This window comes from Mustela erminea, chromosome 20 (genome assembly GCF_009829155.1).
Source record: "Mustela erminea isolate mMusErm1 chromosome 20, mMusErm1.Pri, whole genome shotgun sequence".
In the NCBI taxonomy this organism is placed as follows: domain Eukaryota; kingdom Metazoa; phylum Chordata; class Mammalia; order Carnivora; family Mustelidae; genus Mustela; species Mustela erminea.
Genome location: NC_045633.1, coordinates 4,232,745 through 4,258,877, shown reverse-complemented (window position 1 = coordinate 4,258,877; position 26,133 = coordinate 4,232,745). Strand labels below are relative to the sequence as shown.

Here is a 26,133-nt window from a genome sequence, read left to right as displayed (position 1 = left end):
AAAAACACAGGAGTCTGAGGAGAGAAGCCAAGGTCCGCCGCTTGGGAGCTCCGTGGGAGGACGAAGCATCCGTGTCCCTTGCCGACCCACGCTGCGCCGCCTCCTTATGCCCACGCGGAAGCCCATTTTCAGGCGGCGGTATTGGCACAGGTGGTGCTGGCCGACCTGGCAGCGACGGTCGGAGCCGCCGGTGTAGCCGGTGTCGCTGCGGTTGCTGTGGATGCCTCCGCTGGAAGCAGCTCTCGTGGCCCTCGCAGGGGAAGACGCTGTAGCGCTTGCCGCTCGACATGTGCCCACACCCCATGCAGTCCACCTGCAGCTCCGGCTTCGCCAGGCTCGGAGTCGCTGGCAGCGCCCGGGGCTGAGGCCCAGGAAGCTGCTGGAGGCCTGCAAGGCCCCGTGGCCAGCACTTCGCGAGCTGCCGCCCCCTCTGTGGCCGCACCTTCCCTGCCTGGGCCTCAGGCGGGGCCCCAGACTCGCTGGCCTTTGCCGCCGCCGCCACCCACCCTGGGAGCCGGCCTCGTGCTGCAGCCGCTTTTCTCTGGGATAGTTTTTTATCATTTCTCTGCTCTCCTCTGTCTCAGTTTCCGACGCCTTCCTGCGTCTGCAGCCCACACATTGTCGGGGAAGTTTGGGTTTGGAATGGCAGACTAAATAGTGGTTCCCAACCCAGTGCTAACCAGCAAAGCATGAAGGACTCTGGGGTTTTTTGTCTTTTTTTTTTTTTTTTTTTTTTTAAGATTTTGTTCATTGGACAGTGAGAGATCACAAGTAGGCAGAGAGGCAGGCAGAGAGAGGGGGAAGCAGGCTCCTTGCTGAGCAGAGAGTCCGATGCAGAGCTGGATCCCAGGACCCTGAGATATTGACCTGAGCCGAAAGCAGAGGCCTTAACCCACTGAGCCACCCAGGCGCCCCCTGTGGCCATTTTTTTTAAAGAAAAGACAGATGCTTATGTCCAACTCCAGACTCAGGGAGTCAGAGCCCTCTGGGATAGGCCCCAGGGTACAAGGACCAAGCATGTTTACCATCTAGATGCATTCCACGGCAGCTTTTTTGGCACTGGGCTTTCCATTATCTGAAAAAACATTCAGCGAGATTGGGAGAACCCAATAAACTAACGTTTGATGACATTTTAGCAGGGCTCTGCCCTTCAGGGTCTGGGATATCGTGAGCTACATGTTTGGTGTAACGTGTTACACACCCTTAGGTCTTGTCACAAAGGGATGGATTGGGGCGCCTGGGTGGCTCCGTAGGTTAAAGTCGGCGCACGTCATGATCCCAGGGTCCTGGGATGGAGCCCCGCATCGGGCTCTTGGCTCAGCAGGGAGCCTGCTTCCTCCTCTCTCTGCCTGTCTCTCTGCCTACTTGTGATCTCTCTCTGGGAAAAAAATCCATTAAACCTTTAAAAAACAAAATAAATTTAAAAATTTTTTAAACGTTACGGACTGTTTTTTCTTTTGCTTGGTTTTGTACATCAATTTTATGTATTTAACAGAGAACGAGCCAGACAGCCTAAGCAGGGGGGACAGCAGGGGGAGAGGGAGAAGCAGGCTCCCCACTGAGCAGGGAGCCCAACAAGAGGCTGGATCCCAGGACCCTGAGATCAGGACCTGAGCTGATCCCAAGAGTCGGACTCTGAGCCAAACCGAGCCACCCAGGCACCCTTACAGGAAAATAAATGGCCAGGCTAAAGAAAGAGCAGGGACAAAGTGAGGCCTGTCATTAGAAGAGGCGTGTGAGACCTATTCACCAACGGCAAGGTACGCGTCGTCTTCTCACTCAGGACTTAACAGATACAGAGAGTCAACATATTTGTGAGATAATCAGATCAATCTGAACTGTGACTTGACATGTCATGCTACTGAGAAATTATTCTGAAATGTTTAAAGAGTGACGATACTTTTGTGGGTCTATCTATGTGTGTGTCGCACAAGGGCAGTTTTGTTCCCTGGGAGAAGTTTGGCAACGTCTAGGACACATTCGGTGGTCAGAAGCAGGACTGAGGAAGACACTCTCTGCCTCTGGTGTGTGGAGACCAGGGGTGCTGCTAAGCATCCTAGTAAGCTCAGGACAGGGCCCTCAGCCAAGACCGATGGGGCCCAAGATGTGGGGAACGCCAAGATTGGGAAACCCTGTTCTGGAGACACATGTTGAAGTAGCTGTGGGTCAAATGACAGGATGAAGATATTTGCTTCAAGGGGCGCCCGGGTGGCTCAGTGGGTTGAGCCGCTGCCTTCGGCTCAGATCATGATTCCAGGGTCCTGGGATTGAGCCCTGCATGGGGCTCTCTGCTCAGCACGGAGCCTGCTTCCCCCCCCTTCTCTCGCTGCCTACTTGTGATCTGTCAAATAAATAAATAAAATCTTTAATTAAGAAAAATGAAAAAGAAGATTTATTCAACATAGGCCTAAATTGATTAACAACGCAAATGTCCAACAACATGTGAATGAAGAAACAGACTGAGTATATCCATACAAGGCAATGCTATACACCAGTAAAGAAAGAATCAACTACTGATCAATGCAACAAACGTGCACGACCTAAACACACTGACTCACCAAAAGCAGCTAAAACAGTATACACAATAGGATTCTATCTAAATGAAATTCTATTTAGAAATTCTGTCCTATATAGTGAGAGAAAGCAGCCTGTGGTTGGCAAACAGAAGGGTCATGGTGGGGTAAAGGAGTGGGAAGGAGCATGAGGAAACTTTCTGGAGTACTGGAAATGTTTTCATCTGACCATGCTGGTCGTGGTTCTAAAAATGCATACAGTTGTCAAAACTAAAATTATGCATGTACACCTGAAACTCATGTAACACTGCACATCAAATATACTAAAAAACAAAAACAAAAAGCCATACACTTAAAATACACACACTGTACACGATTTCCCTAATAACACTGACTGTAACAAGTATCAAGAGAAGAATCCCACTCATAACTACATTAGAAGGAGTAAAATACCTACGAACAAATTTAACCAAGAAAGTGAAAGACCTGCACAAAACTGAAAAGATGCAATTAATGCAAGGATATCCCGTGTTCATGTATGAATGAGTATTATTAAAATGTCCATACTATCCAAATCAACCTACAGATTCAACGCTATCCCAGCATTTTTCGCAAAAAGGACAATCTTAAAATTTGTATGAAACCGCAAAACACCCCAAATAGCAAAAAAAAACCAAAAAACAAGAAAACCAGGAGGCACCACCTTTCCCAATTTTAAACTGTTACCACGAAGATACAGTAATCAAACAAAATGGCATTGGCATGAAAACAAATACACAGATCAATGAAACAGAGGAGAGTTCAGAAATAAACATACATATACGTATATATATATGGGTTTAATCACATATAATAAGAAAGCCAAGAATATGGAATAAGGAAAAAAAAGAGTAACCTCCATCAATAGTGCTGGGAAAACAGGACAGCCACATGCAAAAGAATGAAACTGGACCACTACCTTACACCACAAACAAAAATTAAATAAAAATGGATTAAAGACGTGAATATAAGACCAGAAACCATAAAACTCCTAGAAGAAAACATTGTCAAGTAAGCTACTTGACTGAGGTCTTGCTGACAATTTTTTGATTTGGCAACAAAAGCAAAAGCAAACAACTCAGACTAAATCAAATTAAACAACTTCTGCACAGCAAAGAAAAAAACAAAATGAAAAGGCAGCCTGGTGAATAGGGGAGAGTATTTATGTATCGTATATCTGATGAGAGATTAACATCCAGTATCTATACAACAGATATTGTACAGATGTAAGACATACATCTATATCTTATACAACTCGACAGCAAAATCTAGTTTGATTTAAAAATGCCCAGAGGATCTGAGGAGACATTTTTCCAAAGGAGACATACAGATGGCCAACAGACACATTAAAAAAAAAATGCTCAACATCACAAGTCATCAGGGAAATGCCCATCAAAACCATCGTGAGTTCTATCACCTCACACCCGTTAGAATGGCTACTATCAAAAAGACTAGAAGACTAGACTAGAAGACTAGAAGTGACAACTGCTGGCAAGGAGGGGAAGAAAAGGGAACCCTTGTGCACTGCTGGTAGAATGGATATGATGTAACCACTACGGAAAACAGTATCCTCACAAAGCTCAAAGTAGAACTACCATAGGATCAAGCAATTCAACTTCTGGTTATTTATCTAAAGGGAACAAACACTATCTCCAAGAGACAGCGGCATTTCCATGTTCACTGCACCACTGTTTACGATAACTAAGAGATCTCCATCGACAGGTGCAGGGATTTTTACAAAAACACATGCACTCACACACAATTGTTCAGGCATAGAAAAGAATGAAATTTTGCCATCTGTAACAACACAGATGGACCCTGAGGGCATTACACTAACGGAAGTGAGACAGAAAAAGATACATACTGTATGATCTCACTTAAACATGGAATCTTCAAAACAAAAACAAAAGCAGAAACAAAAACAAACCACCATGAAAAGTACTATGAACTCACAAATACAGAGAGTGGATTGGTGGTTGCCAGAGGCAGGGTGTAGGGGTGGGTAAAACAGGTAAGGCAATCAAAAGGAACAAACTTCCCGTCATCAAATAATTAAGGTCTGGGATGTAATATACAGCTCCATATATGACTATAGTTAATACTACTATATTGCATACCTGAAAGCTGAGAGTCATTTTTAAAGGTTCTTATTAAAAAAAAAAAAAACAAAAAAAACAAAAAAAAACAAAAAAAAAAAAGGATGATGTCAACTAGACTTACTAGGGTGAGCATTTCACAATATTGAGAAATATCAAATCATGACATACATATCTGAAACTAATATTATATGTTAATTATACTTCAATTTCAAAGAGGACACTCATTTTTTAAAAAGTATCTTGACTGGGGTGACTTATGTTTTCTATGTCTACACTTATGTCAGAACTTAATAAATTATACACTGTAAATATGTACACTTTATGGGATGTACATTCTAATTCAGTATAACTTCAACGAAAAAAAAAAAAAAACCTAAATGGTGTCTTGAATAATTAGATCCCTATTCCCTTTTTTATAAATAAATTGCTACAGACAAACACTAAAAATGTAGATAACTTGAAAAAAGAAGAAACTTGAGTGAGCTGGGAAAGCCACTTAAACTGAGCCTATGAAACCAACAACAAATGTCCTTTTCAACTGTGAAACAATAACTATTAGTCAAAATAAGGATCTAGATGGGAAAACCCACTGTACCAGGAAGTTTCTGACCTAAATCTCATTCTCCGCCATCTCTTCCCCAACCAACTTCCAGCCACCAGTGATCATTTAAAAAGTCTAGACCTATATAATACTTTTGAAGGATTAAAGAATTTCACACTCATATACATAAGCTATACTTTTTTTCCCAAGGATCGGAGAGAGAGAACACAGGTGTGTGATAACAGGAGAGGAAGAGAGAATCTCCAACAGACTCTTGCTGAGTGTGGAGCCTGAGGCAGGGCTTGATCAAAGGACCCTGAGATCATGACCTAAGATGTAACCAAGAGTCAGACACTCACCCAACTGCACCATACAGGCACCCCTATACAATCTTATTAAAAAGCATAAACACTATGATGTATTTGAAGAGGACTACAGTAGGAATGTCAGTTGGCCCCTATATTAGCAAATTTCATGTAATTCAAATTAGAACCCAAAGGGTTTTGTTGTATTTTTAAGGAAGAAATTACCACATTCATATTTAAGAACTGGTTGCTACCACACCAACCAAAGATGAAAAAGGGTAAGTTGAACCTGCTTAAAAGAGTCAAAACAGGTCATCAAAGAAAACTCAACATAGTATTAATATACAAACAGAATACTATCAATAAAATAATAGTTAACAGAATACCATAAAAATGAATTCTGAATGAAGTAAGGGCAGTCACTCAAATCAGTGGAAAATGAATGAGCCATTTAAATTTTTAGAAAGTGCTAGTAATCTTGTAGGAAAAAACCTGGGAGTCCTAAGGTATAAGACTTAAAAAAATGAACACAAGATGAACATGAATTGTAAAGAAAAGACAATAAAAATCTGTGGGAGAAGAGTATGGGCAACATCTTATTCACAACTCAAAACTAAGAAGTATAAAGTAATTCATATAAATTAAAGTTTTCATACCTGGGGGAAAATGAAAACATTTGCAACACCGATAAAGGGTATTAATGTTTTATACACAGTGAGCACCTACAATTTGAAAAAGACAAACAACAGAATTTGGGCCAAGGATATGAAAACAATGATTCAGAAAAGAGCATTCACAAATGTTCACAAACACAAGAAAAGAGGTTTAAAATCATTAATAATCAGGAAAATTCTGATTTAAAATGTAACATCACGGGACACTTGGGTGGCTCAGTGGTTTAAGCCGCTGCCTTCGGCTCAGGTCATGATCCCGGGGTCCTGGGATCGATTCCCGCATCCGGCTCCTTGCTTGACAGGGAGCCTGCTTCTCTCAATGTCTCTGCCTGCCTCTCTGCCTGCTTGTGTGTACTGGCTTCCGCGCTCTCTCTCTCTGGCAAATAAATTAAAATAAATAAATAAATAAATAAATAAAATGTAACATCACATCTTCTCGACTTACAAATGTTTTAAAAACTATAGCCCACGATCTGGCAGAGACATATGGGGAAAGAAAAGTATTCTCACACATTGCTACTAGAAAAGTTTTTTGAGAGCTATTTGGCAACACCTACCTTCAACCCAGCAATTCTACTTCTGCAAATCTATCCCACAGAAATACAACCATCTGGAAGTTAAGAACATATTCAAAGCTGCATCCTTGTTTAAAATATGAAAGAACTGGAAACAATATTCCTGTAAATGTGGGAATGCTTAAATAAGTTTTACACAACACACCACGAAGCATTTATTATGGAGTCATAAAAATAATATAATTAGACTTATACATTAGATGAACAGCAGAATTACATCTTAGATGGTGGATTTCTCTGAGGTATTAATAAAAACAGAAAGTTGCAAACTATTATGTATAATGATCCCATTTTTTTTTCCCAAACTGATCAGGACAACAAGCCTATATACATAATTGGGAACACAATTATTTATATGAGATTATATGAACAGAGAGATCAATATATGGAGCAATACAGAATGCTAGGCTATCTACCAGATTTAGTTTGAGGTGGGGATGGATCTGATGCAGCGGGAAGCAGAAGTTGAGAACCAATCCAAAAAGAATGGCACAGCAGGGGCACCTGGGTGGTTCAGTGGGTTGGGCCTCTGCCTTCTGCTCAGGAGCGTCCTGGGATCAAGCCCCACATTGGGCTTTCTGCTCAACAGGGAGCCTGCTTCCTCCTTTCTCTCTGCCTGCCTCTCTACCTACTCGTGATCTCTCTCTCTGCGTGTCAAATAAATAAAATCTTAAAAAAAAAAAAAAAGAATGGCACAGGGGATCAATTCTCATTTATGCCTTTATGTAAAATTATAAACTAATATGTTTCCATCTCAAGCAGAGACATCAAGATATAAATTTTGCAAATATAAAAATGAAAGAAATACATTCACAAATAATTCTAAAGAAACACTAAATATTGGTTGTTGCAGCACACACACTAAAAATTTAGTGTTAAGAATACATAATGCCAGAAATGAAGTTTCAATTGAATCATAACAAGAAACTGTTATTTCAAATTATAGTACCTCTGAGACTAAAATTATGTTAATCTAAATAATTCAGAATGTTTTGACAACTTACCTATGCTCTAGTTGCAGAATACACATCTTTTTTTTTTTTAAAGCTTGACTGATTGGAGAGAGAGCACAAGCAGGGGGAGCAGCAGGTAGAGTGAGAAGGAGAAGCTGGATCCCCTCTGAGCAAGGAGCCAGACATGGGGCTAGATCCCAAGACCCTGGGATCATGACATGAGCCGAAGGCAGACTCTTAACCAACTGGGCTACCGAGGTGCCCTAGAATACGCATCTTACATACTAGAACTGAAAACTGTATCAAACTCACCAATATTTAATTGTATGATTTAAACTAGCATATGTGAAATTAATCTCTGTTGCTCAAATGTGAAATTAAGCCTTTCAAAGTTATATTATGGACCTGCCTATAGCTTTAGGGTAACCATAAACTCACTTAACTCAGGCGTAATCCAAATAAGGCAGTTTATAAGCATGAGATCATGTATAAGCAATACCATGCAATACACACTCTCCATTTAAAAAATGAACATAACCCCTGTCATTTACTAAGACTGGATTGTATCAACCAAAATAACTATTTTTAAAAATGTTCCAGGGACGCCTGGGTGGCTCAGTTGGTTGGACGACTGCCTTCGGCTCAGGTCATGATCCCGGAGTCCCGGGATTGAGTCCGACATCGGGCTCCCGGCTCCACGGGGAGTCTGCTTCTCTCTCCGACCTTCTCCTCGCTCATGCTCTCTCTCACTGTCTCTCTCTCAAAAAAATAAATAAAATCTTTAAAAAAATTAAAAAATAAAAATGTTTCAAGACTTGGGACGCCTGGGTGGCTCAGTCAGTTAAGAGTCTGCCTTTGGCTCAGTGCATGGTCCTGGGATGGAGGTCCACAATGAACTCCTCGCTCAGCAGGGAGCCTGCCCCTCCCTCTGCCTGCCACTCCCCCCTAATTCTGTGCATGCATGTGCTCTCCCTGACAAACAAAATGTTTAAAAAAAATTTTTAATAAAAAAAATTGAATGTTTCAAGACTCAACTAAACATTAGCAAATTAAACTCAAGAGCATATTCAAAGAACTATATGTCATAACAAAATGGGATTTATTCCCAGGAAAGCAAAGATGGTTCAACATACAAAAACCAATGTAATGCACCACACTAAGAGAAAAAAGATATATAATGGGAATAGTAAGCTCAAGAAAACTGAAGTAGTTGTATCAACCCCACATAGAGTAGACCCAAAAACAAAGTATCACCAAAGAGAAAGATAAATATTTCAAATGATAAAAAGATCAATTCATCAGGAAGACATATTATATATTGTAGGTGCCTAATAACACAGCTTCAAAACACAAGCCAAAAATTGACAGAATTAAAGGCGGAAAAGACAATTGCATGAAACAGAAATTGGATATCTTAACCTCTCAGCAACTGATAAAACGATAAGCCCTTCCCACCCAAAAAAAAAGAAAACAAAAACAAAAATAACCCAGCAAATACAGAAATAATTTGAAAAGGCCAGAAAAACACCTTAACCTATTGATATTTACAGAATACTATACCCAACGACTGCACAATACATTCTTTTCAACTGTAAAAGGTTCATTTACCAAGACAGACCATAAAACAAGATTCAATAAATTTAAAGGGATTAAAATCATACAGAATATATTATCTGACCTCCAAAGGAGAGTAAGTTGGAAATCAGTAAGGTACCTAAAATCATCGCAAATATTTGAAAATTACATGCACTTTTAAGTAACCCACATGTCAAAAAAGAAATTACAAAGCAAACTGGAAATTATTTCAAATTGAGTAACGAAAAATACAACATATCAAAATTTGTGGAATATAGCAATGCTTACAGGAAAAGTGATAGTTTTGAATGCTTAAGTTAAAAAACAAAAACAAGAAATGTCTAAAATATATAACTTAAGATTCCACTTTAAGAAGCTAAAAAAAAGAGCAAAAATGTGGAAGACAGAAAATCATAAGGAAAAGAACAAATGAATTAGAGAAGATAAATGGAGAAAACTAGCAATGTTATTATTTGAAAAGGTAACAATACTGGTAAACCAAGAATGATACTGGTCAAGAAAAAAAAGTGTACGAACAACACAAGAAATTAATGAAGAGCTCTATCACTACAGAGCCTACAGACATTAGAAGGATTACAATGGAATCTTATAAACAATTATATCAATAAATGAAAGGAGAAAAACAAACGTCTTTAAAAATACAACTTACCAAAACTGACAAGATGAAACAAAACCTGAATAGCCATAAACTAAAACAAAACTGAATTGGACTACTACGAAACACCTTCCCACAAAGAAAAATTCCAAGAAAAATTCTAGAATTTTAGAAAAATTCTAGACGGTATCACTGAATTCTAACAAACATTCAATTAAGAATATCAATGCTAACAAATTCTTTCAGTAAATAAAGGAACACCTCCCAACCTAATTTTTGAGTCCATCATAATCATTACACTGAAACCTGACAAAGACATTACAACCAAAGAAAACTACAAAGCAATATCCCTCATGAATATCCCAAATCCCGAACATTAAATATAAAAAAGATAATACTCTGTGACAACATGAAATTAACCTAGGAATCAAGGTTATTTGGACTCTCGAAAACCACCATTTCTTTATTCATTCTACCACCATTTTGGCTAGTAGGACACCTGGTGACTCAGTCGATTAACCAACCATCTGCCTTTGGCTCAGGTCATGATGGTTCTGAGCTAGAGTCCCACTGTTTTTCCCTCTGCCTGCCACCCACCCCCTACCCCGCTTGTGTGCCATATGCCCACACGCTCTCTCTGACAAATAAATAAACTAAATCTTCAGAAATAAACAAAAAGTAAATTATGGCTACTGCAAGCAAAGTTACTGTGAACATTTTTATTCACATGTTATCTTCAACTTACTAGATAAAATTTTTCTGCAAAATGGCTGTCAATCTATACTCCTGCCAAAAATGGGAGTATAATTTCTCCACATTCCCACCAACACTTAATATTTTCAGAATGCTTAATGTTTACCAATTTGATAGAAGTGAAATTATTTTTTTTTTAAATATTTTATTTATTTGACAGATCACAAGTAGGCAGGGAGGCAGGCAGGGTGGGGGGGGGGGGGGAAGCAGGCTCTCTGCTGAGCAGAGAGCCCGATGTAGGGCTCAATCCCAGGACCCTGAGATCATGACCTGAGCCGAAGGCAGAGGCTTTAACCCACTGAGCCACGCAGGCGCCCCAATTATTTCTTCTTATGGTTTTCCTCTGTACTATTCTGATTACCAAAGTTCAGTGCTTTTCCAACTCTGACTCACGGTATCACTTAGGTGAGTTGGAACCAACATTCTTAATTTAAAAAACAAAATGAAAAAATATCAGAGGGCACTGCATAAAGGTTAAATGTTATTCCATGAAACTTCTATTTCCATTGTGTATATGCTTACACTGGGTCACAATATAAATTATTTTTGTTAACTGTATGCTTCTAGCAAGTTAAAAGTCATTTTTATAGCTGTTTCATTACAGCACAACTCTATAGAGACATCAGGGCAACTTATTAGGGCACCATTCAGGACCATGACACTAAGGAATGTATTTTATGAAAGTAGGACCTGAGATGTCCTTCCAGCATGAACTGGCAAAAACAGAATCAGAAAAGGGAAAAGAAAAAAACCTGAGGGAAGCAATAAGGGGTGAATTATATGGAGAAAATATTCTACAAAACCAACTGATCTATGACCTACTTAAAGCTCACTTCAAAATAATCACATTTCTCAACAAAACAAGGTTTCTTTCAACACTAAGACAGAAAGCTGGGATTTTATCCTTTCTTAACTACTGAAATGACAGAAAACTGACCCCTCCTTCTCCAGAGACATAATTCCCATCTCAAGATTCAACTCATTCTAGGCCTCATACAAGAGTATTCTTTCAGGTCTCTGCTTTCTACCCTTCCCTAAGAAGTGTCACAGTTAACTGGAGACCTCTTAATTCCAAACACTTATATGTTTATTCAGTTAACAAAGATTTACCAAGCCGCTAGTATATCCATCCCCTCTCTATTAAGAAATTAAGTTGTATCTCCCTCACAATTTTAACCCCTTGTTATATTCTTAAGGATTATTCATTTATTTGACAGAGTGAGAAAGACACAGTGAGAGAGGGAACACAAGCAGGGAGAATGGGAGAGGGGGAAGCAGGCTTCCTGTGGAGCAGGGAGCCTGGTGGGAGGCTGATCCCAGATCCCTGGGCCAAAGGTAGACACTTAACGACTGAGCCTCCCGGGCGCCTCATCCTTGTTATATTTATTAAAGCTTGATATCCTTAACTAAAACTAATCGCCTCCTCTTCAAAATATTTTTCTTAGACTCAAACCATCCCACATACCATGACCCAACTTCTGCTATCTTCTCTGTTCAACCAATAATATCCTTACTCTAACCCTTTCAAGTAACTATTCTTTTTTGTTAAGAATTTCTTCCTCACAAACTGTGGACTAATCACACCACAACAACTGCCTGGTGCAATGAGTGTGAATCTACCTGTCACTTAACAGGAGTGTTATCTTGAGCTTTAAAATCTCTTATCTTATGAGACTCAATCTCATCTCTAAAATGGCTAAAACAGGGGCGCCTGGGTGGCTTAGTGGGTTAAGCCTCTGCCTTCAGCTCAGGTCATGATCTCAGGGTCCTGGGATCGAGCCCCACATCGGGCTCTCTGCTCAGCGGGGAGCCAGCTTCCCTCCTCTCTGCCTGCCTCTCTGCCTACTTGTGATCTCTGTCAAATAAATACATAAAGTCTTTAAAAAATAATAAAATAAAATAAAATGGCTAAAACAATAGGTATCAAGGAATAATGATAATTACACAATCTCCTATTGCCCTTCTTATTACCTAAAGTTTACTATAATTGTAGTTTTTAATTTCCTCTAAATGCAATAAAATGTTTTCATAGAGGCACTTAAAAGTGAGATACCAGGAAATATGGGAAGGAAAGGTTTAAAGACATAGAAATAAACTTGTCACATCGGTTATTGCTCTCCTTCTGTGCTCTGCTCCTACGTATATCCAGATTCTAAAAAGGTACAAGTAAAAATACTTCTTTCCCAATGGCAGACAAAATTTTAAGAACCCTCAATGACCCACACCCTATAAATTCCGCTCTCTTTGACTGTGAGGAGACCTGTGAATATAATGGGATACCATCACTCCAGTGGTTGTTATAAGGCAAACAGATTTTGCATATGTATTTATGGCCCCTAATCAATGGAATGGCCCAAAAGGAAATTATCCTGTGTGGGTCTGATGGGACCAGATGAGCTTTAAAAATGGGGCCTTACAGGAGAGTTTAGAGGTCAGACGGAGGAAGTCAAGGAGACCAGCTCCTGCTTGTCTGAAAAGTAACCATAATCATATGGGAACTGCTTATGTGGACTAGTGGTAAACTAACCAAAAGCTAGCCAAAAGAGGGACTTACAGCCTCAAGGAACTTAACTGTGCCAACAAGTACTGAGCTTGCAAAAACACTCTAAACCTCAGATAAAAACTGTAGCCACAGCTGACATCTTGGTGAGATGTTTTACATCTCCAGCTACTAAGTCCAGCTACCAAGTACCCAGATTGTTAACCTACAGAAACTGTGAGACAGGAACTGGGTGTTATTTAAGCTGCTAAATTAGTTGTACCATGCTATACATCAAAAGAAAATGAATACACTCCCTCACTACGGGACCAAGCAGCAAAGGAAAAAAGGAGAAGATGAAACAGGACTTCAGCTGCCTCCATTTTGATCTCCATTTTGCCTCAGTCTGTACTTTCTTACTAATTAGGCTCCTCTTTCTGGCTCCTCTCTTAAATCAGGCAAAACACCCTGATGAAGTTCTAGAACCTAGGTGAGGTTCGGTGGGCTGAGGTCTGGAGCCGATGACCAAGAAAGAATTCTTAGGACATCTTTGGTGCAAAATGGTGGTTTATTAAAACACGGAGACAGGGCCCGTGGGCAGAAAGAGCTGCTGCCCCGGGCTGTGAGGGATGGCAGGTTAAGTACCCCACGGTTGGGGGAAGGTGAGGGAAAGGGAGGTTTCAACGGAGTCTTCATATGCTCAAGAGGGCCTGCGAGATGCCGGGAGACCAGTGTTGCCAAGCCATTAACATCAAGGTAGTTGGGAGACTCCTGTCTGGCAGGATTGGGATCTCTGCAAGTCAACTATTTGTTTCTCGTTTATGGCAGTCAGGGGTGCCTGAGGAATGTTACGCATATTACCGAGGGGAGAGGGTGGAGAGGGGGTGCAAGGTACCAGCGTTTGCTTTGTCCTCAGTCAGCCTCCTGCTCCCTCATCATTCCCCCCTGAACAATTTTGACCCTTAAATCTTTAAGGTAGTTGAAGGTGGAAGGTCTCATCTTCTGTAACTTCTTCCTGCTGAATAGGGGCGTGGAGCTGTCCCTGCCTACTCGGGTCAACATTGATCAGTTGAGGAATGTGTAGGGGAGTTACGAAAGGCGGAGGCAGCTGAAGCCAGCGCTGACAGTGAAGAAGTGTCTCTGTGCGTGGTCAGGATCATCTGTCGTGGTGAAATCATTGCAGCAATGGACTCTCAGCACCAAATAGAGAAACACTGAACAAAGCAACATATTAAGATTAATAAGGTGGTAAGAATGAGAAGCCCAAAAAGGAGATTTTTAATTGTTGGCCATAGTCCTCCCTCAAACCAGGAACTTAACCGTTCACTGAGAGAGAGAGAGAAGGATCTTTTTATTTTTTTTTTTAATTTAAACATTGGAAAACCCATCTTTATTTATTTATTTACTTTTAAGAAATAAACATATAATGTATTTTTATCCCCAGGGGTACAGGTCTGTGAATCGCCAGGTTTACACACTTCACAGCACTCACCATAGCACATATCCTCCCCAGAGAGAGAAGGATCTTGTAGAGCCTTAATCTGGGTATTCACATCTTTTATTAGTCCTGTCACATTTTTGTGATAGTCTGGGATGTACACGCAACATTCTGCTTTCATAATTGCGCACGTGCCACCCTGTACTGCTGTCAGGACATCTAAGGCCATCCTATTCTGTAGGACTGCCTTGTGCATCTGTGAGACTTTGATATTAAGTAAGGAGATGCTATTTAGTGAATCACTGAGGGCCTCTGTAGTATATTTATTAAGGGCTTTTCCATGCCAAATGACATCCTCTAGTCCCACAGATGGAGGAAAAATGGATGTTAAGTGATCATACCATTTAAAAGCAGATCATGCCCATCTTTGCTCTAAGTTGGGGAAATTAGCTGGAGTGGTGATGGTTTTAGTAATGCACCCATGAATCCAGGCAAATCCTAAAGTACAGGCGACCTAGATACGCTGGAGGAAGGCAGGGCCACAGGTCAGTTCCACATATCCAGTGGGTTCCGTTTGGAGCTGACCATCTAATGCCAGGTCGCCTTATCCAATCAGTAGCAAACCAGTCAGTAGCCTGGAATACTATTATTTGGGAACACATTTCTAATGACAGCCATCCTAGATGTCGTGTGTTATTTGCCCAAGTATCAAACGCATGATTTCTTTGTTCCTGGCATTAAACTGCCTTTTGACTGAGCTGTCCAATAGTGGGTGGGAGTCACAAATATGGGAGTCACAAATCCCAGATTTGATATATGCCTTCCTTAGTATAGCGGTAAGGAGGGTTTTGTAACTTAGGCCCATATTTGATTGGGGAGTTATGGCTCGACAGCAATCCCCTTTCCTTCCAAATAGCTCCATGGGCATGAAGGACCAGGAAGGCTTATTTGGATTCAGTGTTAATGTTTATTTTTAAGGCTTTGGCAATTGCAAAGTGCTAGTGAGCACTATGGCATACCTAGCTTTTCTTACACTTTTTATGAAAACTATTGCCATCAGTAAACCAACTGTCATTTGTATTTTTAACAGGGGCATCTTAAATCTGGCCAGCCAGAGTAAGCAAGATCAATAACCTCTGAACAGTTTTTTTGCTCTATAGAGAAAGAAGTACAGTGGTCAGGTTCAGGCATACAGGTAACTAGGTTTAAAGTTTGACAAGTTTTAAGTATTATTTCTGGCATATCTGTAAGTATAGCCCAGTATTTAATAAGTCAGCTTCCATCATCCATTGGTGGCCTTTGGCTTCTAAGACAAATCTGGACCTGATGTGGTCATTACAGTCAGGGACTGTCCCATAGTGAGCTTCGATGCTCTTTTTACCAGGAGGGCTGTCCTATGCTTCGCTAAAGCATCTGTTTACAATTGCACCTCAACAGAGGTGGCTTCTAGGATAAATATGACTAAGGGATGAAACCAATAAAAAGCCCTTTGAGTGGTCCAGGCTTAACAATATCCTGATTACAGAGGATCACTGGCAAGTGGGAGAAAACTTGTCAAGAGGTAAGGGGAGTCCCCAAGCATCATCCAATCCAACCATAAAGAAAGTGGAGTCCTCCATTATCTCCACAAGTCCACAGTTAATCCTATGGAGTGTGGTATGCTGGCTTTTGGGCAGTTTCATTATTCCAGCCACACACAAGGTGATAGTTATACAACGGTAGAGGAACCAATCCCATTTTTCCAGTTGTTTAATCATGTGCCAAGGGGTTCTGCTAACAGCCCCACAAAATAGTAAGATTGACTAAAAAAGCTACTGTGCAACTTCTCTGAGGTTTACCTCAAATTGTTTAGCTTAGGTAAACAATCATTTAAAGACAATAAAATCTAGAATTTAACATCCATAAAGGTGTGTTATTAAAACATAATTTTTCTCTCTAAAATAACCCTCATTTCCAGACATAGTCAAATCAGGACTAATTTATTTGAGAAACAAGTCCAGTTTTAACAAACTTGGCCTATTATTTACAAAAGCTCAGCAAGAACAGTGAGTGTGATCATACAGATCTTTTAGAATCTGCTTTGCTGGAACTTCTTATAAGGAACCTCTAGGTTGAACTTTTAGTAGCCTCTCCGGGCCAGAAGCCAAGCCACGTACTTGCCATCAGGCATGCCTGCAATACCTGTCAATTTGTGTGAATTCTTTTTCCTGAGGTTCCCAAAGTATCCTGCCAGGAAGTGACATTCTTTACTCACCTGGTGAGGTTGCTGGGAACTCTGTAAGCAAGGCATCAGGCCAACAGTCCCAAGGGGCTTTATGGCTCCAGGTTTCATAAAGTCAACCTTAGGTCCTTAAAGCTGTCTGGTCATATCTGAGTCTTTGCATGTCTTTCTCAAATATGACACTCCAGTCAAAGCCTTGGTAAAATAACCCATGCTTCCAATGGTGTCCTGTTACAAGGAGAACAGACTCTTACTGAAGTTATGCAAATGACTGACTGCCATGGAAGAAATACTTACTGAGACCTTCCGATTTTCAGAGGGTTCAGATAGAGAGAAAAGTTGAATGCCTTGATTTGTTTACAAATCAATACTTTTACCTCTCTGTAAGTTACCGATAACTTAAGAAAAAGTATCCCTAGTCTGGAAGAGCAAACATTAGAGAACCAGCAGTGTCTAAAATAAGACAAAACATTAAGGGATACAACACTAGAATCTTTTAGTTCATTTAGTCCCACGTTACTAAATCTGGTGAATGCAGCTTTAGTTAGTTTTGGAAATTCTTACCCATTTCAGTTTTAGGATTTTCAAGTATATCGGATATCTGTATTTGTCCTAAAAGTCCTTTATATGAATCTCTTGAAGATAAAACTCATTTTACAAGAGAATTAAAACAATTATACATGACAAAAACTCAGAATGGATATGGTTAGAGCTGATGAGACATTTAGCTGGCAAGGAAATCAGGTTATTTCTGTGATACATAACATTTCCATAATTACAATATCAAGTGATGCTCTCCCAAAACATTAAAATTTGGGAAGTGCATAGAATCTCTAGACTAGTTACAGCATTTTCCCAAATGTAACCCAAGGTTTATCCCTGGTTTAGCAGTATTTGATGAGTAACTTAGCATACCAAGGAAAAGCCTGAGTTAAAGAGATTTACAACTTAAATCTTGTCAACATTTGCTAAAATCTTATAAAGTTTTAAAGCACATGCCTAAATGTAATTAGGGATGTTAAACACCTGATAAAACAAAACATAGAAACTGGGTTTTCTGGGCAGGCAAAGAGAAAACCATTTACATTTTCTTAACAGCAGATCAATTAATTTAAGAAAACTTGATCTTTTTTGAACAGAGAGAATTTCAGTCTTACACCAATATACCTTTATTTCATTTCAATCTTAGTCTGTCCTGACCATAACTAAAATTCCTTTTCTGAAGATTTCCCTTCACAAACCTTCTACTTTCCTTTGCATTCAGGTTTTGTCCCAAGCCATTTCCTTCCAAACAACCAGCTCCTTTAGGACAAATTACCTTCTTTTTACCTTCAATAAAATGTACTTCCATTCTTAAATCTTTCTTACATATCTCCTACTTTCCTACATACAGAGTTGCTTCCTTTATTTCCATCAGTCTTACAGTTAGGAGAATTTTGTACTTTTAGAAACACCTTAACCTCTAACCTCACACCAAGTCAGAATGGCTAAAATCAAGAAGTCAGGAAATGACAGATGCTGGCGAGGATACGGAGAAAGGGGAACCCTCCTACACTGTTGGTGGGAATGCAAGCTGGTGCAACCACTCTGGAAAACAGCATGGAGGTTCCTCAAAATGTTGAAAATTGAACTGCCCTATGACCCAGCAATAGCACTACTGGGTATTTACCCTAAAGATACAAACGTAGTGATCCAAAGGGGCACGTGCACCCGAATGTTTATAGCAGCAATGTCCACAATAGCCAAACTATGGAAAGAACCTAAATGTCCATCAACAGATGAATGGATCAAGAAGATGTGGTATATATACACAATGGAATACTATGCAGCCATCAAAAGAAATGAAATCTTGCCATCTGCGACAACATGGATGGAACTAGAGCGTATCATGCTTAGCGAAATAAGTCAAGCAGAGAAAGACAACTATCATATGATCTCCCTGATATGAGGAAGTGGGGATGCAACATGGGGGCTTAAGTGGGTAGGAAAAGAATCAATGAAACAAGATGGGATTGGGAGGGAGACAAACCATAAGTGACTCTTAATCTCACAAAACAAACTGAGGGTTGCTGGGGGGAGGGGGGTTGGGAGAAGGGGGGTGGGGTTATGGACATTGGGGAGGGTATGTGCTTTGGTGAGTGCTGTGAAGTGTGTAAACCTGGCGATTCACAGACCTATACCCCTGAGGATAAAAATATATGTTTATAAAAAATAAAAATTAAAAAAAAAAGAAACACCTTAACCTCTAGTGAAGACTAAGTATTAACCAACTGTGAACTGTTACAACAGAATTCTTCAGATGGCAAATTTATGAATCAGTTAAGCGCAAAACACGTTTACCAACAGATTTAAATACTCTTAGTTTCCTTGCAGTAAGAATTCAAAAGCACAAACCTACATCCAGTAATTAATGACTTAGCATTTTATCCTGTTTGGTTAAGACCTAGATGTCCACAATTTAACTCCATTTGTCATCCAACCAAAACTTTAAAGTTTCAGGTTACCAAAGACTTTGAAAGCTACTTCAGCAATACCCATTAAAACTTTGAGACAGACAATTAATCATCAGTTTAGTAATTTCTTTCTTTTTTTTTTTTAAAGATTTTATTTATTTATTTGAAAGACAGAGCTCACAAGTCAGCAAAGACACAGGCAGAGGGAGAGAAAGGGAAGCAGGCTCCCTGCTGAGCAGAGAGCCCAATGTGGGGCTCGATCCCAGGACCCTGGGATCATGACCTGAGCTGAAGGCAGAGGCTTTAACCCACTGTGCCACCCAGGTGCCCCAGTTTAGTAATTTCTTTGCTAACAAATTATAACAAATAACACGAGCTTATCTGACCTTCAGTAAACTTCGAAGTTTCACATTTACTGCTGATAATTTAAAAGACATGTCTATCTTAATTAAACCAACAAACTTAACTTAGTTCCCATACTGATTTACGTTCCACCTGGGCCCACTCCACTTTGAATGTTTACCTGAGACACGAGTGGGGAGATCTGGAGTGGGGGGTGTTAGGTCCGGGGGTGTTCTTGCTTTTTGACAGTGAAGAGAGAAGGTGCAGGAAGCACCAAGGATGGTCTAGAGGCCCTGTTATGCAGGCCCCACGCACGTTGGTGCAGAAACAGGAGAAGGGGGAGATAGAAGAAACAAAGTGCTGCCAGGAGGCAGAGAAAGGATTCCCGGTTTTAGAGCTCATCAGCCCCAATCCTCTTTAGAGGAGCAGACACCATGCTTTCCCACCAGCAAGCGGGGAGGGGTTAAGCAGTTCAAGTCGGGCCAGAGAAGACAGGCAAACTTTCCTGAAACACAGGGAGTTTCAGCAGCTGCTTGGGACTATTCCTTACGGTCTCTGTCTCGAGTTAGACTAACCCCAGCTGGCTCCAGTTATGGCCATTAACACGGGAAATGAGTAAAAGAGAAGACCCCACATCTATCAGGAGGAACAGAGAGAAATAAGGTCAGAGTACCCTTTGCTAGGGATGGCCTAGCAACCTGGGTTTACTAGAAGGCTTATTAAGGTAATTATCATCCAGTATGTCAAGTTTACTAGCTGACTCATTTGGGCAAACATATTCTGCAAAAGCTCCTTAGTTTGGGGTCCTGGTGCAGAGCAATGAAGGCCTAGGTATGAGCAATGAAGATATCCTACCTAGGTCCATTTGCTCTGTTTCCTACAGAGAAGATCTAACTGATAGATCCCACTGAGGCCATGCAGTGTTACAGGAGCTCAGTCCTTTTCTAAGTTTTTTTTTTTTTTTAAGATTTTATTTATTTATTTGACAGACGGAGATCACAGAGAAGCAGGCAGAGAGAGAGGAGGAAGCAGGCTCCCTGCTGAGCAGAGGGCCCGATGTGGGGCTCGATCTCAGGACCCTGGGACCATGACTTGAGCCGAAGGCAGAGGCTTTAACCCACTGAGCCACCCAATCCAAATTATTTCCAGTGGGTTAAAAGGCACCCTAAGGTAGAGTCCTTGGGAACTGAAGAAGCCTACTGACGCCATGCTCCCAAAAAAGTAAACAAAGTCCATTACCAAATCCCTCCCACCCTGACTCCTGGGTAGCGTCCCACACAAAATACGTCAGAGGTTCCCGTGTGTCAAAGCGACCAGAGTCCCTCAACAAAAATCGCTATTGATCACCATCCTGCCTTCCCGGGGAAGGCATTCCTGCTGTTAAAGGCCCTGGAGGGGTGCCGCGTCCCTCCCCTTCCCCACATCCTAGGCTGCTGATGGGTGCCTGGTGAATGGACCAAAATACTGTGCCATGCCATGCCATCTTCTGTCCTGAACACTGCATACCGTTTTGTCATTTTAACCCATGGAAATCCTAGAAAAGTTTGGCAAAGGGAAATTACCCAATTTTGTAGCTTTAAGTAGTTACCAGAAGACATTGACAAGAAATAGTAAAGGCTGAAATCCATCATGGTCTATGCGACATTCCAACACATGTGGTCCTTACAGCCAACTTCCCCAGGAAATGGTCCCCCGGTTGCGTTTTAATTCAATCGGGTACTGGTTTCCGCCGGCTCCCGGTGGAGGTCCCCGCAGCCAGACGTGGCTAGACCAGGGATGTGGAGGGGATCACATTAGATCAATCAGGAGGAAATCTCACACGGGAGTCTTTTTTTTTTTTTTTTTAAGATTTTATTTATTTGACAGAGATCACAAGTAGGCAGAGAGGCAGGCAGAGAGAGAGAGAGGAGGAAGCAGGCTCTCTGCTGAGCAGAGAGCCCGATGCGGGGCTCAATCCCAGGACCCTGGGATCAAGACCCGAGCCGAAGGCAGAGGCTTTAACCCACTGAGTGCCCCTCACACGGGAGTCTTAAGATTGGCAGCCGTCCTGGTGACTTAGGTGGCTGTCCCGTGCCCAAGAGAGACAATTTTATATAAGAACAGAAATAAAGAGAGGCCATCAAGTTTCTGGGTCTTATTGCCATTCCAGCCAGGGTACTAACTTACAGCCAAAAGGCAGATGCTCTCCTCCCCGTAGAGAAGCCACCGGCTAGAGGATTACAGCCTGAGCAATTGACATGCAAGTGTTCCAATAAGACCACACTCCTTGAAAAACCCCTGAAATGAGACTAAAGGAAAAGGAGAGAGAAAGTCCTCACCAATTTTGCACCGAAGCTCAGAGTCCAAATATAAAGACTCACAGCCCCACGCTGGGCACCATATGATGAAGTTCTAGAACCTAGGTGAGGTTCGGTGGGCTGAGGTCTGGAGCCGATGACCAAGAAAGAATTCTTAGGACATCTTTGGTGCAAAATGGTGGTTTATTAAAACACGGAGACAGGGCCCGTGGGCAGAAAGAGCTGCTGCCCCGGGCTGTGAGGGATGGCAGGTTAAGTACCCTGCGGTTGGGGGACGGTGAGGGAAAGGGAAGTTTCAACGGAGTCTTCATATGCTCAAGAGGGCCTGCGAGATGCCGGGAGACCAGTGTTGCCAAGCCATTAACATCAAGATAGTTGGGAGACTCCTGTCTGGCAGGATTGGGATCTCTGCAAGTTAATTATTTGTTTCTCGTTTATGGCAGTCAGGGGTGCCTGAGGAATGTTACGCATATTACCGAGGGAAGCCAGTGGAGAGGGGGTGCAAGGCGCCAGCGTTTGCTTTGTCCTCAGTCAGCCTCCTGCTCCCTCATCAACCCTACCAGCAAAGCATCCCCTGATAAGAACCGAAACTACACGCACAACCAATAAGGACTGCCCTGGGCCACCAAGACCCCATGTAACGAACTCTAGGACAATGACTGACTTGACCTTCACTGTCCCCCCTGCATGTACCCACGCACCTTAGATTCACATTTTCCTTATGGAAACCTAGAAGTTTTAGCATTTGGGAGAAACAGTTCTCCCAGTGGTTGCCTCACTGAAATAAACTTGTTTCACCACCTTTTGTCTCTTAGCCTTTGGATTTTCTCAGCAGTAAGCGCCTGAACCTAGTCTGTTTGGGACCCCTAGAGCCAGATACTCTTGTACCCCTGAACCCAGGCTAAAAAGAGATGCATTTTCTTCCCTCATGGTGCATTAGACATCCTCACAGCACTGATTATGAAGATACACAGATCCAGAATCAAGGGGAAAAGGTAAAAACTACATAAAATGTTTGAAGTTTTTTTTTTTTAAGATTTTATTTATTTATTTGACAAACAGATCACAAGTAGGCAGAGAGAGGAGGAAGCAGGCTCCCTGCTGAGCAGAGAGCCCCATGTGGGGCTCAATCCCAGGACTCTGGGATCATTACCAGAGCCGAAGGCAGAGGCTTTAACCCACTGAGCCATCCAGGCGCCCCAAAATGTTTGAAGTTTTAACTATTAAAAAGGGCTTTTTCATACAGATCTTGTTAAACAGCTATCATATAATTTAGTACCTTCATTTTAGTGATGAGGAAAGTAAAGCTCAAAGAGTGACACCCTAAGATGACAAACTTAGGGAATGATAAGTAACTTCAGTCCAGGGCTTAGTTAATGATAAAGTACTTCAGTCCAGGGCTCTTTCCCCTACACCACAGTACTCCTTAAGGCTTTGAAAGAGCCATTCGAATCTACAGTAATTATATTACTGTCTTCAAGGGAAGGAATGCAAGTCACATCATTTCCCATCTATTTCAGTATCTCCTAGCTGTCAGAACATCAAAAACTAAAGTGGATACTGAGAAATTTCCACCCAACAGTAGCTGGTTGGGTTGTAAAAACGACCACTGGTAAACCACTTAAATAAATTTAAAATACATCCCAAAAAATATAAAGAAAAAAAAATTAGAACCCTGTAGGTTTTCCAGAATTTTATTTAGAAAGCAAACAATCTGTGTTGTAAGTGTTCACAAGTATCAAAAGCAAACAGACCACCTTTCCGGATCTTTCAATATCCCCCCTTCTGCAATTTTTTTTTTTTAAGATTTTATTTATTTATTTGACAGAGAGAGAAATTACAAGTAGGTAGAGAGGCAGGCAGAGTGAGAGGGAGAAACAGGCCAATGCGGGGCTCGATGCCAGGACCCTGAGGTCATGACCTGAGCCGAAGGCATTGGCTTAACCCACTGAGCCACCCAGGCGCCCACCGCCTCCTGCAATTTAAAAAAAATCTTGATATTATCGCTATAAATATGAAAATACAGTACAATATACATACAATAAATAAATCATTTTTAGTTTCATTGCTGTGTATACTTTCCTAGGTATATCACCATCAAAATTTGCAGTTTTCTTAAAAACACACGGAAAACTAAAAGGGAAACTCATACTAAAATTCCACATAAATCACAAAACACCAAACTTTCTCTGTACCAATTCAAATACTTTTACACTGTATTTCCTTAAGAAGATGCAAAATATACTCCTTTCTAGTCACGACCACAATTAGGAATAAACTATATTCACCACCTTAACAAGAACTTCCACAGCAAATAATTCGCTGTCGTCACACACAGACAGCACTGTTTTGGGTCTATAAGCTTCCGAAACCATCCCACGATTTATACGCCCCGGGCACGATTCTCTGTGAAGAGAATCGATAACATTTCAAACGTGGGTAGAAAAGGTGACGTGACAATCCTGAGACCTGAAAGATTTTTTCAGCCCCTAGAGCACACACGAAGCACCCAGTTCAGACCCTCCGAACAAGGTCCAGGTCCAACTCCAGGCACTCGGGCTTCCCAGCTCTTCAGCCCGCCCCCGCCCCGAGAAAGGAGGGAAACCGACTTCTGTCGGCCTCTTCTCCCCAGGAACTGGCAAACCAGCGGGGCAGTGCTCTGGCCTGAACACGTTTTACAGGGCGGGCTCCGTCGCGCCGGGGAAGGCAGATAGCGGGAAAGCCTGGCCTCGACGCCCCTTCTGCCCCCGTCGCCAACCCCCTGCCCCACCCCACCAAGCCGCAAGCAGCCTCGGCCGGCCGCCACGCCGAGCGACCCCAGGCCCCTCCGCGGAGGCGAGCTCGCTGTCCTGGGACGCCGCCGCTACAGCACCGCAGAAACGCAGGGCGGCGGGCGGCATTCGCACCGGCGCGGGCGAGTCCCGAGAGTCCGGGCCGAGGGAGGAGGGGAGGGCTAGCTTGGCGGCGGTCCCGAGCGCGCCATAACGGCTTCGGCGCCCGTCGCTGCAGTGCCCGAGCAGGCCGGGGCAGAAACTTCGGGCCCGCGGGAGGGGTGGGAACGAGGGCTCCGGGGTGCCCGCCGCGCCCACAGGCGCCCCCCGCCGCCCGCGCTCGGACAACGAGCGACTGCCCCGCCCCGCACAGGCCCGCGCGGCCGGCCTCCCTCCTCCGCGCGGGGCCTGCGCCCGGCCCGCCCGCCGGCTCCTCGCTCGCCCGCCGGCTCCTCGCCCGCCGGCTCCTCGCCCGCCCGCCGGCTCCTCGCCCGCGCTCCCTCGCTCTCGCCCGGCCTCCATCTTGGGTCCGCGCTTCCAGCCCCCGCGCCGCTGCCGCTGCCGCCGCCGCCCGCGCCGCCGCCGACACTCACCTCAGCTGCCCATCCGGGCGCCGCGGGCCGTCGACCTAGTTTCCCTCAAAAAGTCTCCGGTGTGCTATTCCCGATGTGTGTGTGTGTGGAGGGGGGGGTTGTTACCGGGTGGTCGCCGGCGGTCCGGAGCGGGGGCCGCGCCTTCAACGCAGCTACGATCCTAGCCCGCCATCTGCTGGCATTTTCCACACGCCAGGGACGCCGCGGCAGACTCGGGTCCGGACCGCCCTCTGCCGGCCGCGACCCGGACGCGCGCAAACGCTTTCCTGCGGGGATTGCACGCATGCGCACCAGCGGGGCGGGGGAACCGTGGCCGCTGCGTGGAGACCCCGCCCCCGCGCGGAGCCGCACCTGGCTCAGCCAGTCGCAATGAGCGGGTACCTCTCGGTGAGGACGTTGTAGATGGTTCTTGGGCCGCCTGAGGCTGGCGGAAGGACGGCCACGGTGGCGGCTGCGCGCCCCGCTAGCGGAGTTCCCGCCTGCCATTTGGGGAGCTTTCCCGAGACCTGGGAGGCCTGCCCCCGGCCCCTTCACCGGCGCCCCTGCCCAGGTCTCGAGACTACTGCTGCTCCGCCGCTCCGCCGGAGTCGTGCTGTCCGCGTCCGACGCTGGGTCGCCCGCTGCGGAAACGGGAAGGGGTAAAGGAGCCAGAGCCTTCTCCCGCCTCTCCTGGGCTGGAAGAGGGTCTCGGAGCTTAGCATGGCGTTAGCTATACTTGTTGACTGCTGGCAAGGCGCTTTCGCGAGGAAGGCTGAGCAGGTCTGGAGAAGTGTTCAGGCCCTCCCGTGCCGATCTAGACGCTGCAGCGCCTGCTCCGACTGGCGTCGTCCGTGCCGCTGGAAAGCGGACTGCGTAAGGCGGCCGCGCCGGCCAGTCGGTGAGAAAGGAATGTAGCT

General features: G+C 43.3%; 1 protein-coding gene across 3 annotated transcripts in view; it reads right to left on the bottom strand.

The window, feature by feature from the left end:
- Nucleotides 1–25,427, bottom strand: part of LOC116580527 (cytochrome b-c1 complex subunit 2, mitochondrial) — a 130,698-nt gene extending 105,271 nt beyond the window's left edge. For 2 of the 3 annotated variants that reach the window (XM_032326871.1, XM_032326866.1), the window contains exon 1: nt 25,238–25,426. The gene's annotated coding sequence lies outside the window, so the exon portion shown is untranslated. Of the gene's footprint in view, nt 1–25,237 lie in introns of all 3 variants that reach the window. The other variant, XM_032326869.1, reaches the window with a different exon arrangement.
- Between the last annotated feature and the right edge of the window lie 706 nt (nt 25,428–26,133).